The sequence below is a fragment of the Gallus gallus genome, chromosome Z (assembly GCF_016699485.2).
Source record: "Gallus gallus isolate bGalGal1 chromosome Z, bGalGal1.mat.broiler.GRCg7b, whole genome shotgun sequence".
Classification (NCBI taxonomy): Eukaryota; Metazoa; Chordata; class Aves; order Galliformes; family Phasianidae; genus Gallus; species Gallus gallus.
Genome location: NC_052572.1, coordinates 43,866,922 through 43,880,309, shown reverse-complemented (window position 1 = coordinate 43,880,309; position 13,388 = coordinate 43,866,922). Strand labels below are relative to the sequence as shown.

The 13,388-nt window shown below is 41.7% G+C and overlaps 1 long non-coding RNA gene across 1 annotated transcript; it reads left to right on the top strand.

The window, feature by feature from the left end:
* Positions 1–39: 39 nt before the first annotated feature.
* LOC101747883 lies at positions 40–7,183 on the top strand. The gene is made up of 4 exons (XR_005843187.2): positions 40–126; positions 1,323–1,393; positions 1,896–1,983; positions 5,728–7,183. It is a non-coding gene; the product is annotated as an uncharacterized LOC101747883 (long non-coding RNA).
* The last annotated feature ends 6,205 nt before the right edge of the window (positions 7,184–13,388 follow it).

Sequence of the window (13,388 nt, the reverse complement as noted above, 5' to 3'; positions counted from 1 at the left end):
CGCGCCCCTGCCCCTGCCCCAGCCCTGCTGAGCGATGACAGATTCGAGGCGATTCGAGGCGAGCCGGGTGGCGGAGGGCAGTGTCTGTGCCCGCAGGGCGGTGGGAGTGGTCTCCGAGAGGTGAAGGTGGGTGAAGGTGACCGTTCGCTCTGACCTGGGCGGAAGTCGCAGTCCCATTAGCTTTAGAAAGCTTCCAAAGGTTGATTAAGGGGACGTGGTGGGGAGAGTGAGCAAGTGACACACGTGGCACATTGTGTCATGTTCAATAATTGCACCCCATCCTGTTGGAAGAGAATATATCTTAAACCAAAACTGCCCAATATAAGTGCTGCTGTTTCTGCTTGATGCTTTGAACTCAAATTGTGGAGCTACTACCACAGAAAACATTACACGTTAAAACTGGCCTTTGTGGTTGCTGGTCCTACTTTTTCAGCTGCAGAGCCTCAAAAATCTATCAATTTTGTTTTGGGAAAAGACAGAGTTGTGATCAATGTACATCGTAACTGAAGTACCGAAAACCAATACTAATCATAATAAGTGTAGTTTGGCAACTAAGTCCTCAGTGAAGGACTTATACAGATGTCTCCCGAGTATCTGCCATCAGCTGTGAGAAGTCAAATGTTCAAATCTAATCTGTTACAGGAAGAAACTGAGGACAGGCCTCACCCCTTCCTTCTGAGGTTTCTTTGAAGTGTTCTTTTTCTCCCCTTGACTTGGTTTTTAGTTACTCACCTTTTGTCTTGAGAGAAGGAAAAAAGGAATCACTTAAAAAATTGAGCAGAAATAGCACAGCAATATTATTTCTATATGTGTTTTTATAACCGTTTGGATGGATCAGTTTGATTTGAGAAATGCATCCACACGTCTGTTTTCACTGCTTTTTTTCTCTTACTGTAAGAGTCAAGTATAATACCAACTAACTGCTAATGAAAAGATGGCTTGTTCTTGTGCAGAAGTTAATGCATCTTTAAAAAAGCATAATCAAGAGCTTTGAGTTATTATTTGTTTACAAATTATTTATGTATATTTAAATTAATCCTTAGGAATCCAGGCCTTTTTATTTATGATCTTGTATCTGACTAATTTGTAATCAGTGTTCTGTTATTTTATTGAACAAAAAAAAAAAAAGAATTATTGTATGGGCATTTGGAAAATGTTTTTGATTCAAGTACAGCATTTATCCATTTTCATGAACTGCTTTTGGTTTCAAATCCAAGTGTCTGTTTTCAAAATAGAAGTAGCATTTGAAATAAAGTAATCCCCATAGCTCTTATCAATAATTTCTCCAAGTTTTGAATGCAGTTTTGTGCTTCCTTTGTTAGACTTCCACTGGATATCCAAAGGAGAAGATCAAAGTAGCTGTAGAAAGTTGTTTTTTAAAATGACACAGAAGGTAGGTTTAGCTAAACTGACCCTTCAGCTAACACTTTTGCTCTACTGTCTGCCTTTCTGAGACAACCTGTGAAAAATGACAGAGAGAGGGCCTTTGGAGAACTGGGGAATCACAGGAAAACATAAAAATATTCCCATAAAAGTTTAGGCTACCACAAGGTCACTGTTCGTATTCCCACCAATATGTCCTACCAGTGAAAGCCTTTTTTTTTTTTCTTTTTTTTTTTCCTCGATTAATTATGAACTGAAGCAATAACAACAAAGTTATTAACAAACTTACGAGCATGAAAGGTAATCCAAGCTGATAGGGAATATTGCTATAAATAATACAGTCCTTCTCCCTGTGTTTGTAACTTCTGGGAAGCTTGTCTGCAAGCAAAACAACCAAAATTTTTTCTTCTGGTAATTCTTGTAGCTGGTAAAAAGAATGATCTTGTATCTGAGAAGTAAACTGTATTACCTTCCAAGGTAATTTCATTGGATATATTTCCCTTTTCTGTAAGCATACAAGCAATGGAAGACAGGAGAAACCTTAAAGCTTGTATGGAAGGCTTTATGGATAGAGCTGCACCCTGTCTGCATGGAAGACAGGTAACATGTATAAGCATGCATGTTAGCACATAAATAAAATTAGTAGTTGATGTGCTCCAGGTTATAAATCTTGATATTAGTTATAATAAATCTATTGAGTATAATAGCTACAGAGCATTAAAACCAACCAACCAACCAACAAAACACCAACAATAACCAACAAATACTTTCCCCAAGAAACTTAATGTGTTTATCTCTGTCAGGACATCAAGATTCACTGAAAATGCACTATATCACAGAAAGCCGTATCTTGCACCTACTTGTCTTTTGACCATAAAGAAAGTTCTCTATGACACTAGCATGGAACAGTACAAAAAGTCCCTTTTTATAGCCTAAGTCCCTATAAAAAGTCCCTTTTTATAGCCCTAAGCAGGCTGGAACCTGTTTTGGCTAAAAATGTTTTCCAGGTGCATTCTCATTAGAGGTGTTAAAACTACTGTGATATTCCCTCATCTCCTGATAATAATGGAGCTCTTTATGCAGAACATGTGATCTTTTCTCAAGGGAAGTGGCATTAGCTCTTAAGATGACACTATCAGAAAGGCTGCAAACAGTATTTATTCAGCAGAAGCCTCTGGAAAAACTGAGAATAAAATAATTAAAATAAAATTTAAATTTCCCACCATATAACATTGCATTTCTGATTTTGCTAAAAATAGGCTTTTAAATACTGAATTTACTATAATATTCTAGTGTAACGTTGTTTAGTTCTGTCTTTTAATCTGAAAGCAAGACTTTCAAGTTATTTGTACTCAGATTACAAGGAAAATCCTACTTTCCACTTGTGTTTAGCCTCAGTTAAGTGTAAATGAGTTAATTATAAATCCAAATTTTGACAAGCCTATGAGAATTAACAAGAATATCAAAGTCAGATAAATCTAACTATGTTTTCAATGACTGAGGGCATTATATGAGAAAGAGACAAGGAAGAAATGAAAAACAAGCAATAATTGTTCAAACTTGGTAACTGCTACATATTGTGATTACCCTCAAGGCAGCGTAATTCCATATGCTTCTGGCTGCAAATCTAATGTCTGCAGTATATAGCTTACAGAGCTATATATAGCCTACATATAGCTCTGTAAGCTATATGTAAGTTAAAATACAAGAAGATTCCAAAAGGTTCAAGTGTTTTCTGAACATACCCTTCACTCTCTCCAATGTCTATCTCTCTGATAGCTGAGACTATTCTGAGAAGCAAAGGATATGATTCAGTTAGCATTTCCAATACGCAGTCTTTTAAGAGTCCAGATAGCACTTGCAGTATATATATGATGCTCAATATTTAACTGAAAAGGTGTTAGACTCAAGGTTTCAATGTGCCTATATTTCTTAAGCACTCTGTAGGAAATGTATACATATATTGCACAACTAACATTGACAAGCCATGTAATCAGAGAGTGGAGCCATAAGACAAGAGCTGACTGAATGTAGAGGAGAGTGCTAAGAAGTTGGAGGCTTGTTAGATCTGTATTGAATTTAATCATTAGCACACTGTGTATGCAGTATATGTACTTCATTACATTCTAATTAAAAATTGAAGAGACAGACATAATCAAGGTGACTTTGCTTGAGCAAAACTAATGTAATCCCTGAAGAAGTCAGATTAAAACTGACACTCAAGCATTCTCCTATGTTTTAACACCAGCTAGGAAGAATGGCAGCCCTGTAAAATGGCATAATCAGAAGGAATATATTGATTAAAGACAAGTACCATTTGGATACACAATGGATGTTAAAAACTGTTTAGAGCAATGGGTGCTGGAACGTTCAAACCTTTGGATGTAGATTTAGCAAAAGCTATCTGATTAGTCAGCACTTACGTGTCTGCCAGTCAAGCTGGTTCTTCCCAATCAAACCTTCAGCATACCGTATAAGGGGATAAAGTCCCCGTGGTGCATATAAAGAACATGCTGAGGAAGACAGTCTGGGTCATTCTTGCCTCAGGCAAAGGCATGGGATTGCTTTTGCTTGAGGACCTGGGTATATGTGGTGGGTAATGTGGAAGGATGGGAGTTCCCCTTTTGTACCTCAAGGTGATTTGTTATAGAGTGATACAGCTAGATTAAGTAGCTGTTTTTTAATTCACTTTCACTGTACATATTAATATGCTTTAAAGAAGAGTGTTATAACTGGAGTTATTACTTTCCACAGTACACAGAAAAACTTGCAAAAGAGAAGGCAATTAAGTTTCTAAATTTCATCCAAATACACTAACCAGCGAGTGACAAGAGACCAGCAAACAAAGAGAGTACTGAACCAAAAAGATTCAGTTTTACCAGATACAGTCTGTCAACTAAAATACATACTGAATATTCATAGAAATCCTGTGAAATTTGCTGCACTGCTTCATCAGCTGAGATTAGGAAATACAAGCAAATGGGTCATAGTCTTAGTTTCAGCTGAGATAGAATTGTTTCCTTCAAAGTGTCTGGTATGATGATATGTTTTGGTTCTAAGAGAAAAACAATTTCGATAACGTATCAGTGTCTATAGCTGCTGCTAAGCAGTGTTGTACAGAGCCAAGGCCAGTATCAGTGAAGGGCCCAAGGAGCTAGGAGGGAGCAGAATTAGGATAGCTAGGAGAGATAGAATTATGGTGTTTTGTTTGTTTGTTTGTTTGTTTGTTTGTTTTTAAGCAATTGCTTAGAACCACAGAATGGCTTGGGTTGGAAGTGACATTAAAATCTACCCAGCTACCAACCCTCTGCCGTGGCAGAGATGCCATCCACTAGATCAGGCTGCCTATGGTGCCATCCAGCCTGACCTTGGACGTCTCCAGGGATGGGACATTCACAGCCTCTCTAGACAGCCTGTGCCACTGCCTTACCACCCTAATAGCAGAGAATTTCTATTAACTAGTCTGAACCAACATTATTTTAGTCTGAAGTTGTTAGCCAAAATCCTGTTATTAATATTCAGACTATCATGTGCACAATGACATACTGCAGCTACCAAAGATGCCTGAGCCCCAAATTATGACAATGCAGAGCACTGAGAATTTAGCAAAGATTTATGAGTTTCTCTGCACGGTATGGAAATCCTGATTTAATCATCATTTGTCTAGCTTCATTCTGTGAATCACACTGCCAGATGGTGTTATGTTGTCTCTATCAGTGCTGTAGCATAGTATCTGACTTCCAAAGAGGTAAAACAGGGAAGCAGCTTAGTGTGATGTAATACAGCAGCAGCGGCGTGGAAACATTTATGCTTGCAGCTGAATCAAGGAGTCCCCAAAAGGCTCGCAAGAGGCTCCCCAAAAGGCTCGCAAGAGGCTCCCCAAAAGTTCACAGCGAGGAAGGCTGTGACTACTGGCCTTCATCCAACCACCACCAGATGGAGCCCAGAGACCCCTCCCAACATTGTAGAGTGCATGTGCAAAAGGGCAGAACAGTATGTTAACTGGAAACTCAATGCATATGTAACCTGTTTGGGGAAAATCTGATGAAATATGTATGTACTTTGCCTTTATATGTATAGCTGTGTGCCCCCTCAGCATGCATGTTTGGTGGAGCGATCCCCCATGCACCCAGCGTTGTAGTGAAGGAATACCTGCTTGACATAACTCATTGGCATGTAAAATTATTCTATAGAGCTTCTTGATATTGCAGCAATAGAAAAATACTGAAGTAACATTCTGCTCAAGCTGTTTTAAATTCAGACTCTCTTTCATCTTCATTCTTTAGCTGTTTGTAGTTCAATGTAATTAAGTAAACTTTTTTTTTTCTTTCCTTTTTTCCACAGTGAGACCTCTGATTGGTCCGTGCCTTTCAGGGTCATAATCATCTAACGTTAGATCCTGCATTTCTGTGCCTTATTGGATATGTAAGGCCGAGACCTCCTGCAGAATCCAGCTTAGTCCACTATGTCAAAAGCAACCACTATCAAAAACTATTTGTTTTTGACAGAAAAAGTCAGCCTGACCGCTAAAAAGGACTCTAGTAGGAGGGATGCCAGAGTTTGTTGGTAGTTTCAGTTGCTCTATTTCAGTAGTTTTCTAGGCACATACAGAAGTAAATGGCCTTGATGCAGATTAACAAATCCTCATCTGGCAAAACTCAAATAATATGTTTAAATCATAGAAAGGACAGCCAGCATCTACTTCTGTCACACTTGGTACTCAGCCTCTATTCCGTCTAGATTGACTTTGAATGATTTAATTAATACAGTGATTTTCAGTGATCATTCACATTCTTGTTTTGAAAGAGTTTTATTTCAAAGAATAAAAGAATCATATTGTTCTTATTTACAGAAGGGAAGATAATACTACTAAAAAGCTTGTCATGTATAACAGCACCATTTCAGCATAACTTTTTCAGCTTAATCTTTAAAATAGATATTTTGAAAAATCTGTACTTTTTAAAATTAATTATTGTTTTTATTATGGTTGAACATAGCGTGCAAGATCAAAACAGACAGAGCATGCTTTGAGTACCTGTGTTTGTACTCCCCTTGTTCAAATTTCCCATTGCATACCTTTTTTCCATTAGCAAATAAAAGACAAATATAAAAGTCAACCTCATGTAAGTATTATAGGGCTGAAATCTAGAACACCCTTCTGTGAAAAGCAAGCTGCCAATGTAGCTGCTTCTGTCATCTGAAATCCAGGAAGAAAACTCTCTAACTCCAGTGTGGTGTTAGAAAGTGGCATTCCTTTATTCCTCACAACACATACCGTGTGACTTGACAAGCAAGCACACTCTCCCTGAGTTCAGGTTCTACATGTGTACAGTTAAGACATACATATGCAGTACATTGGCATACATAGTCATTCTTTTTCAAGGACTTGGAGATATGTGCCAAGGTCCCCTTAGGCATGCTCAGTGGTATCTTAGTGGTTGAGTGCCCACCTACTTCTTCCCTTTTTTTCTTCACCGTTAGCTTCATCACTGAGGCCTTTGACTCATATTCATCCACTCTGGAAGATTTCCATTGCATATTAGGCCATAGTGAGCAACTTTTTAAAACAGTGTATGTGGAAACCAAGGAAAATGTCCTTGCACCTTTTGAGACAAAAGATGAAAGTATTCTGTTATGTCTCCAGTGCAAAATTATTGAGGAAAATAAGACTATTCACCCACTAAAGCAGAAATGAAAAGTTTTAGAACTCTCACTTATGGATTCAGTTTGCTAAACAAATGTATTGGTTCTTAAATTAATGTACGAATACCTATTGCTAAATAAACCAACCTATATCAACCCTGTACTGTCACTGTAAATTGGTCCATCAAGAAAATATTTCAGACTCAGGTTGGAGTTTTAGAAGTAGGCATTCGTTAATAACAGTACTGGATGCACTTACCTCAGAACCCTTGATACAAGATAAGTTTTTGCCTGTGGTTAAAGAATAGAGTACATGCATTCTTGAGAGATAAAAGGACAGTCTGGCTGGCATGTTTGTTTATGTAATCTCATCCCTTGGGGAGATGGGAGATGGCTGTGGGGAGAGTGGGCGACTCTTGTGGTTTTGTGATTTTTCATAGAATAGAATCATAGATTCATAGAATCACCAAGGCTGGAAAAGACCCATAGGATCATCCAGTCCAACAATCCACCCATCACCAATAGTTCTCACTAAATTATGTCCCTCAACACAACATCCAAACATTCCAGGGTCGGTGACTCCACCACCCCCCTGGGCAGCCCAGTCCGGTGCCTGACCACTCTTTCAGAGTAGTAGTATTTCCTAATGTCCAGCCTGAACCTCCCCTGGCACAGCTTGAAGCCATTTCCTCTAGTCCTATCACTAGTCACACGAGAAGAGGCCAACCCCCAGCTCACTGAAACCTCTCTTCAGCTAGTTATAGGGAGCAATAAGGTCTCCCATGAGCCTCCTTGTCTCTAGACTGAACAATCCCAGCTCCTTCAGCCGCTCCTCGTAAGGCCTGTGCTCCAGACCCCTCACCAGCTTTGTTGCCCTTCTCTGAACATGCTCCAGGGCCTCAATGTCCTTCTTACAGTAAGAGGCCCAAAACTGGACACAGTACTCAAGGTGCGGCCTCACCAGTGCTTAGTACAGGGGGACAATTACTTCCCTGTTCCTGCTGGCAACACTATTTCTGATGCAAGCCAGGATGCCATTGGCCTTCTTGACCACCTGGGCACACTGCTGGCTCATGTTCAGTCTAGCATCAATCAGTACCCCCAGGTCCATTTCCTCTACACAGTCTTCCAGCCACTCTGCCCCAGCCCTGTAGCGTTGCCTGGGGTTGTTGTGGCCAAAGTGCAGGACCCAGCATTTGGTCTTGTTGAACCTCATCCCATTGGCTTCAGCTGAGTGATCCAGTCTGTCCAGATCCCTCTGTAGGGTCTCGCTACTCCCAGGCAGATCGACACTTCCAGCCAACTTGGTGTCATCTTCAAACTTACTGAGGGTGCACTCAATGCCCTCACCCAGGTCATCAATAAAGATATTGAAGAGGACAGGGCCCAGCACTGACCCCTGGGGAAAACCACTTGTGACCGGTCGCCAGCTGGATTTAACTCCATTCACCACCACTCCCTGGGCCCGGTCCTCCAGCCAGTTTCTTACCCAGCCAAGAGTGTATCTGTCCAAGCCACGGGCTGCCAACTTCTGCAGAATACTGTGGTAGACAGTGTCAAAGGCTTTGCTGAAGTCTGGATAGACTACATCAACAGCCTTTCCCTCATCCACCAGACAGGTCACTAGATCACAGAAGGAGATCAGGTTGGTCAAGCAGGACCTGCCCTTCATGAACCCATTGAGAAAGGGGGGGACTTGATTCGACTTGATTCTGCTTGATGAAAGGGGGTTTGATTCTGCAATTCTGCTTGGACGGTTTAGATTCTGCTTACCCTGATTGAGTAGAAAGCAGTCTGGGTTCTGCTTAGTGCTTAAATTCCACAGGAGCATCCTTTTGTGGTAAGAAAAACATAGGTACCAGAGTCCTTGTCAGCAAGATAAGGAGAAAGGGATGAACCTAGTCAGCAAGGATTAGGATAACAAGGAGGAAAGTAGGCTAAAGTTCAAGAAGACGTAATGAGGAAGAATGTTTACTTCATCCCAAGAGACCACCAGATGGGGATGCGACCACCCAGAGGAGAATACAACACATGCGCTGGGGGGGAGGGACTTGATTAATGAATATGTAGTGGGGTTCAAGGTAACCTGCTGAGTATGTATGAACATTTCTGTTGACCAGTATGCAAGTTAGGAGGAGTTATCCCCCTTGCATCCAACTCTGCACAGCGTTGATTAAAACATACCTGATTTTATAACTACTTTGTGGTTATAGAGTTTGATTCTGCAAGTCAATTTGGCACCCCAGATGGGACAATCTCTGTCCGGCTGCAGGACCAGCTGAGGAGGGGGACACCTTAGGCGCGCCCCGAGATTTCTCGGAAGGACTCTCCTTCCTCTTCCGAGCACTGCGGGGATAGACAAGGACCATCTATCGGCGGACCAGGTATGTGTATGGGAATAAGGGGAACCCGGGAATGAGGGGAACCCGTAAATCCCGAGGAGACGTTCTGCACTGGGCATAGCCGTCGTACTGCCCCTGGGTAGTGAGCTCACAGGTTAGGTTAGGTTCCCGGTTGGGGTAGGAGAAAAAGCTCCCGGGAGGGAGTTCCTACAAAGGTGGTCCCTGTAAGTCGTACGCGTGGGAAAGGGAGTAGTAATTCTCCCTTGGGTTGTTCGTAACAGTGGATTTGACCAAATAATAATGTGTTGTCTTGTAGCAATAACAGCAGGAGTCCTAAGTTGTATAATTGTTATTACCATCTGTTGCAAATATCCGGTACCGTGTATTTGAACTATTGACATATTTGTGACATCCTTTTAAAGTACTTCAATTAAGATTGTAATTTGAGCCGGCATCTGTGTGTGTGTGTGTGTGTGTGTGTGTGTGTGCGCGCGCGCGCGTGAGACACAGGATCTCTGTGGGGCGAGTGTGGAGTTCCGACCTGCAGCACCGTCCTCGCGCGAGGAAAACGGCCGGAGACGAACGAAGCGAGTGACAACAATTACCGTCTGTTTGTTCTCATGTGTCACTGTAATAGTACGTGAAGAATTGCTATGCGCAGGCGCATGGAATGCTACTAAATATAGAGCTCAGGCAGGAGTAGGAATAAGAATTTGCACTTGTAAAAGTTAGACGAGTAAATGAAATTCTGGGATTGGGATGAAGAAAGGGAGAAATGATTGGAGCATTTGCATTTGTTTGAGAGGCGTGTGTGCCTCCCTGGGGGAAGGAGGGGGTATAAGGTGTTACTTGAGCTTTTGAATACGTGTACCTCCTCCTCCCTCAGTGTAGATCTTTCAGTGTATCGAGAAACGAGGGACAATATTGTCACTATGAAAAGTGAAGGTGTTTTATGTGACCTTCGAAGAAAAACATGGTGCTCAGCCCTCTTTATCAGGGATGGGTTGGGCACGACAAAACTGGCACAACTTGCAGAGTGTTTCTGGTACTAAATGAGATTCGTACCTGAGTTGGAAAAGGAAAATCGTTTATTTGTGCAGTACTCGGTGCTGCTTTGAAAGCAGCCGTGGAGTTACAAGCATTGCAGGAATCAGTTAAAGTAACACAAAAATTGGTTAAAAAAAAAAAAAGAGAGAAAAAAAAACTCTGCTAAAATATTATAATCAGTGGTGGTTACTGTACAAGTTAAAAGGTAAATGAATAAACATGAACTGTATTGTTTAATTTGTGGGTTCTGACGGGAATGGGATAAATGGTTTTAATGGTAAGTGTAATTGTTAATGGTAAACAGAAGCGTGATTGAGGGCATGCGGAAGTGTAACTGAGAGTATATATAGCGGACAAAAGAAAAAAAGGGTTAAAGAGAAGTAGGTTTATCTGCGCTGCCATGGGAGCAACCCTCGCCCCCACGGTTCCCCTTGCGGACAGAACTCTCAGAGTGAGAGACAGCCGGGGTTAGAGACTGCTGTTGTAAACAGCGTTATTTGCAAAAGCGGGGGGGGGGGGGGGAGGGAGGGGTCTGGGTGCATGACCAGCTGAACAGGAGTCAGCAGGTGCTGCTGCTGCAGCAGAGATGGATTGGATCCTGAGCTGCATCCTCAGTAGTCATCAACAATACAGTTTAAAGGTAATTATATACCATGGGTATAGTTAGTGCAGTTCTGCTATAGATTGGTCCTGCTAGTTAGTGCACCAGGACTGAAATCAGCAGAACAAAATCTGTTTTCTGTGTGAAATGCATAACAATGTCACTTTTCCTTCCTCATATTAAAAGGCATTCCACACAAACAGCGTAAGGAAAAACAAACAAACAAAAAACCCAAACTTAAATCTCTCTCCCTCCCCTAGCAGCAGCTAGTTACATGAAATTGCAGATTTAACTTGAACATTTAAACTAAAGTGTGCTTTAAGCTGTGGTGATTATTTTGGAATGTTCTTAAGAAAAGATAAGTGCACCCCCAGTAAGTTTGCAGATGACACCAAGCTGGGAGGAAGTGTCTATCTGTCTGAGGGTAGGAAGGCTCTACAGAAGGATCTGAACATGCTGGATCACTGGGCTGAGGCCAATGGGATAAAGTTCAGCAAGACCAAGTGCCAGGTCCTGCACTATGTTTTCAACCCAGGCAACGCTACAGGCTTGTGGCAGAGTGGCACGACGACAATGTAGAGGGAACAGACCTGGGTGTATTGGTCAATGCTCAGCTGAGCATGAGCCAGCAGTGTGCCCAAGCAGCCAAGAAGGCCAATGGCTTCCTGGCTTGTATCAGAAACTGTGTTGCCAGAAGGAGCAGGGTAGTGTTCATCCCCCTGTACTCAGCTCTGCTGAGGCCTCAGCTGTGGTCCTGTGTTCAATTTTGGGCCCCTCACTACACATCTAGAATGTGTCCAGGGAAGAGCAACAAAGCTGGTGAGGGGTCTAGAGCACAAGTCTTACGAGGAGCACCTAAGGGAACTGTTTAGTCTGGGGGATGCCCATGGGAGACAGGAAAGTTGGAGCTCTCTACAGCTATGTGAAAGGAGGTTCTGGTGAGATAGAGGTTGGCCTTTTCTCCCACCTACCTAACAACGGGTTTAGAGGGCTCAAGTTACATCAGGAGAGGTTAAAGTTGGATATTAGAAAAAAACTACTTCACTAGAAGAGTGGTCATGGACCAGAATGAGCTACCTAGGGTGGTGGTTGAAGTTATTGCTCCTCAAGGTGTGCAAGAAATGTGTAGGTGTGGCACTATGGGACGCTGTTTAGTGAGCAACATTGGTGGTAGGTGGATAGTTAGACTAGATGATCTTAGAGGTCTTTTGCAACCTTAATGATTCTGAGATTCTAAATCTGTTGTCATTACAGTTTTCAAGGCACTCACATTAAAATTGCTTGTATAGGAATCAAATGTTGTTTCTGCATTAGAACAAGATAAGGATTTTTATTTCATGGTCTCCACTGCCAGTTTCTTTTCAGGGCACTCTGGTGATTTTCATCGCTTATCGTCTAGATTAACCTTCCCCAGGAATGCATGCTTAATTTATAGGAGAAGTAATTTATAATCATAGAAGTTAGGTAGATGAAGTAGGTTATAGGCACAAAGACTGCAGCTCCTGTCTGTCCAGCCTTCTGAAATACCTCTGAGCCCTAGTAATATTTGGTACTGGACAGACAGACCCAAGCAACAGAAAATTTAAGGAGCAGAAGTTAAATGATTAGCAATATGCTTGTACAGCTAGCAACAATTTATGTCTAGTCAGCATGAATATATATGTAATATTTTGTCATACACATTGCAAGAATATCCTGCATGAGATAGATCAAACCAGAGAACAAGTCATGACATGCCCAAGGAAGCACCTGAAGAGGCATTAGGAAGACCTGGCATGCCCCAAGGCTCGGTGCTCTTTGTTTAACAAAGGAAGCGTCCTCTGGACAGAGTGGAAGAAGCCTTGGAGAGGATCACCGTTATCAACATGATAAGGAAAGTACTGAGACATCTTGGAAACAGCAGGATGATGACTGACTAGCACAAGATAGCACATGAATCAACAAGCGTCAGAACATAGTCAACAACAGTAAACCTTTGGTATGATTGTGAACATGGAGTACCCAGCCAATGGGAAAGCAGGGGAGGGGGCAGGCACATGGGGGAGGCAAGGTGCAAAAGCTGTACTATTGTGTCCATAGGGGCACTCCTGCTTGCAGAACGCCCACCACTGCAATTGCAACTACAATCTGCTTTTATCAGAGATACCGTCCTGACAAAATTATTTGGATATTTCCAATACTGGTAAGTAGCCTTCTGATCATGCAAAATTTAAAGGGGATTTTCATTACTACAGTAATGGAGAATTTAAATGTCTTTGTTTAAATAAGGCTTTGTTTAAATTTTCCTTAATGAAAACGAAACAGATACTACAAAACTGAGGTTGGTTCAACAGCTGCAATACAGAATGAGTTCAGGCAATGATCAAAATATT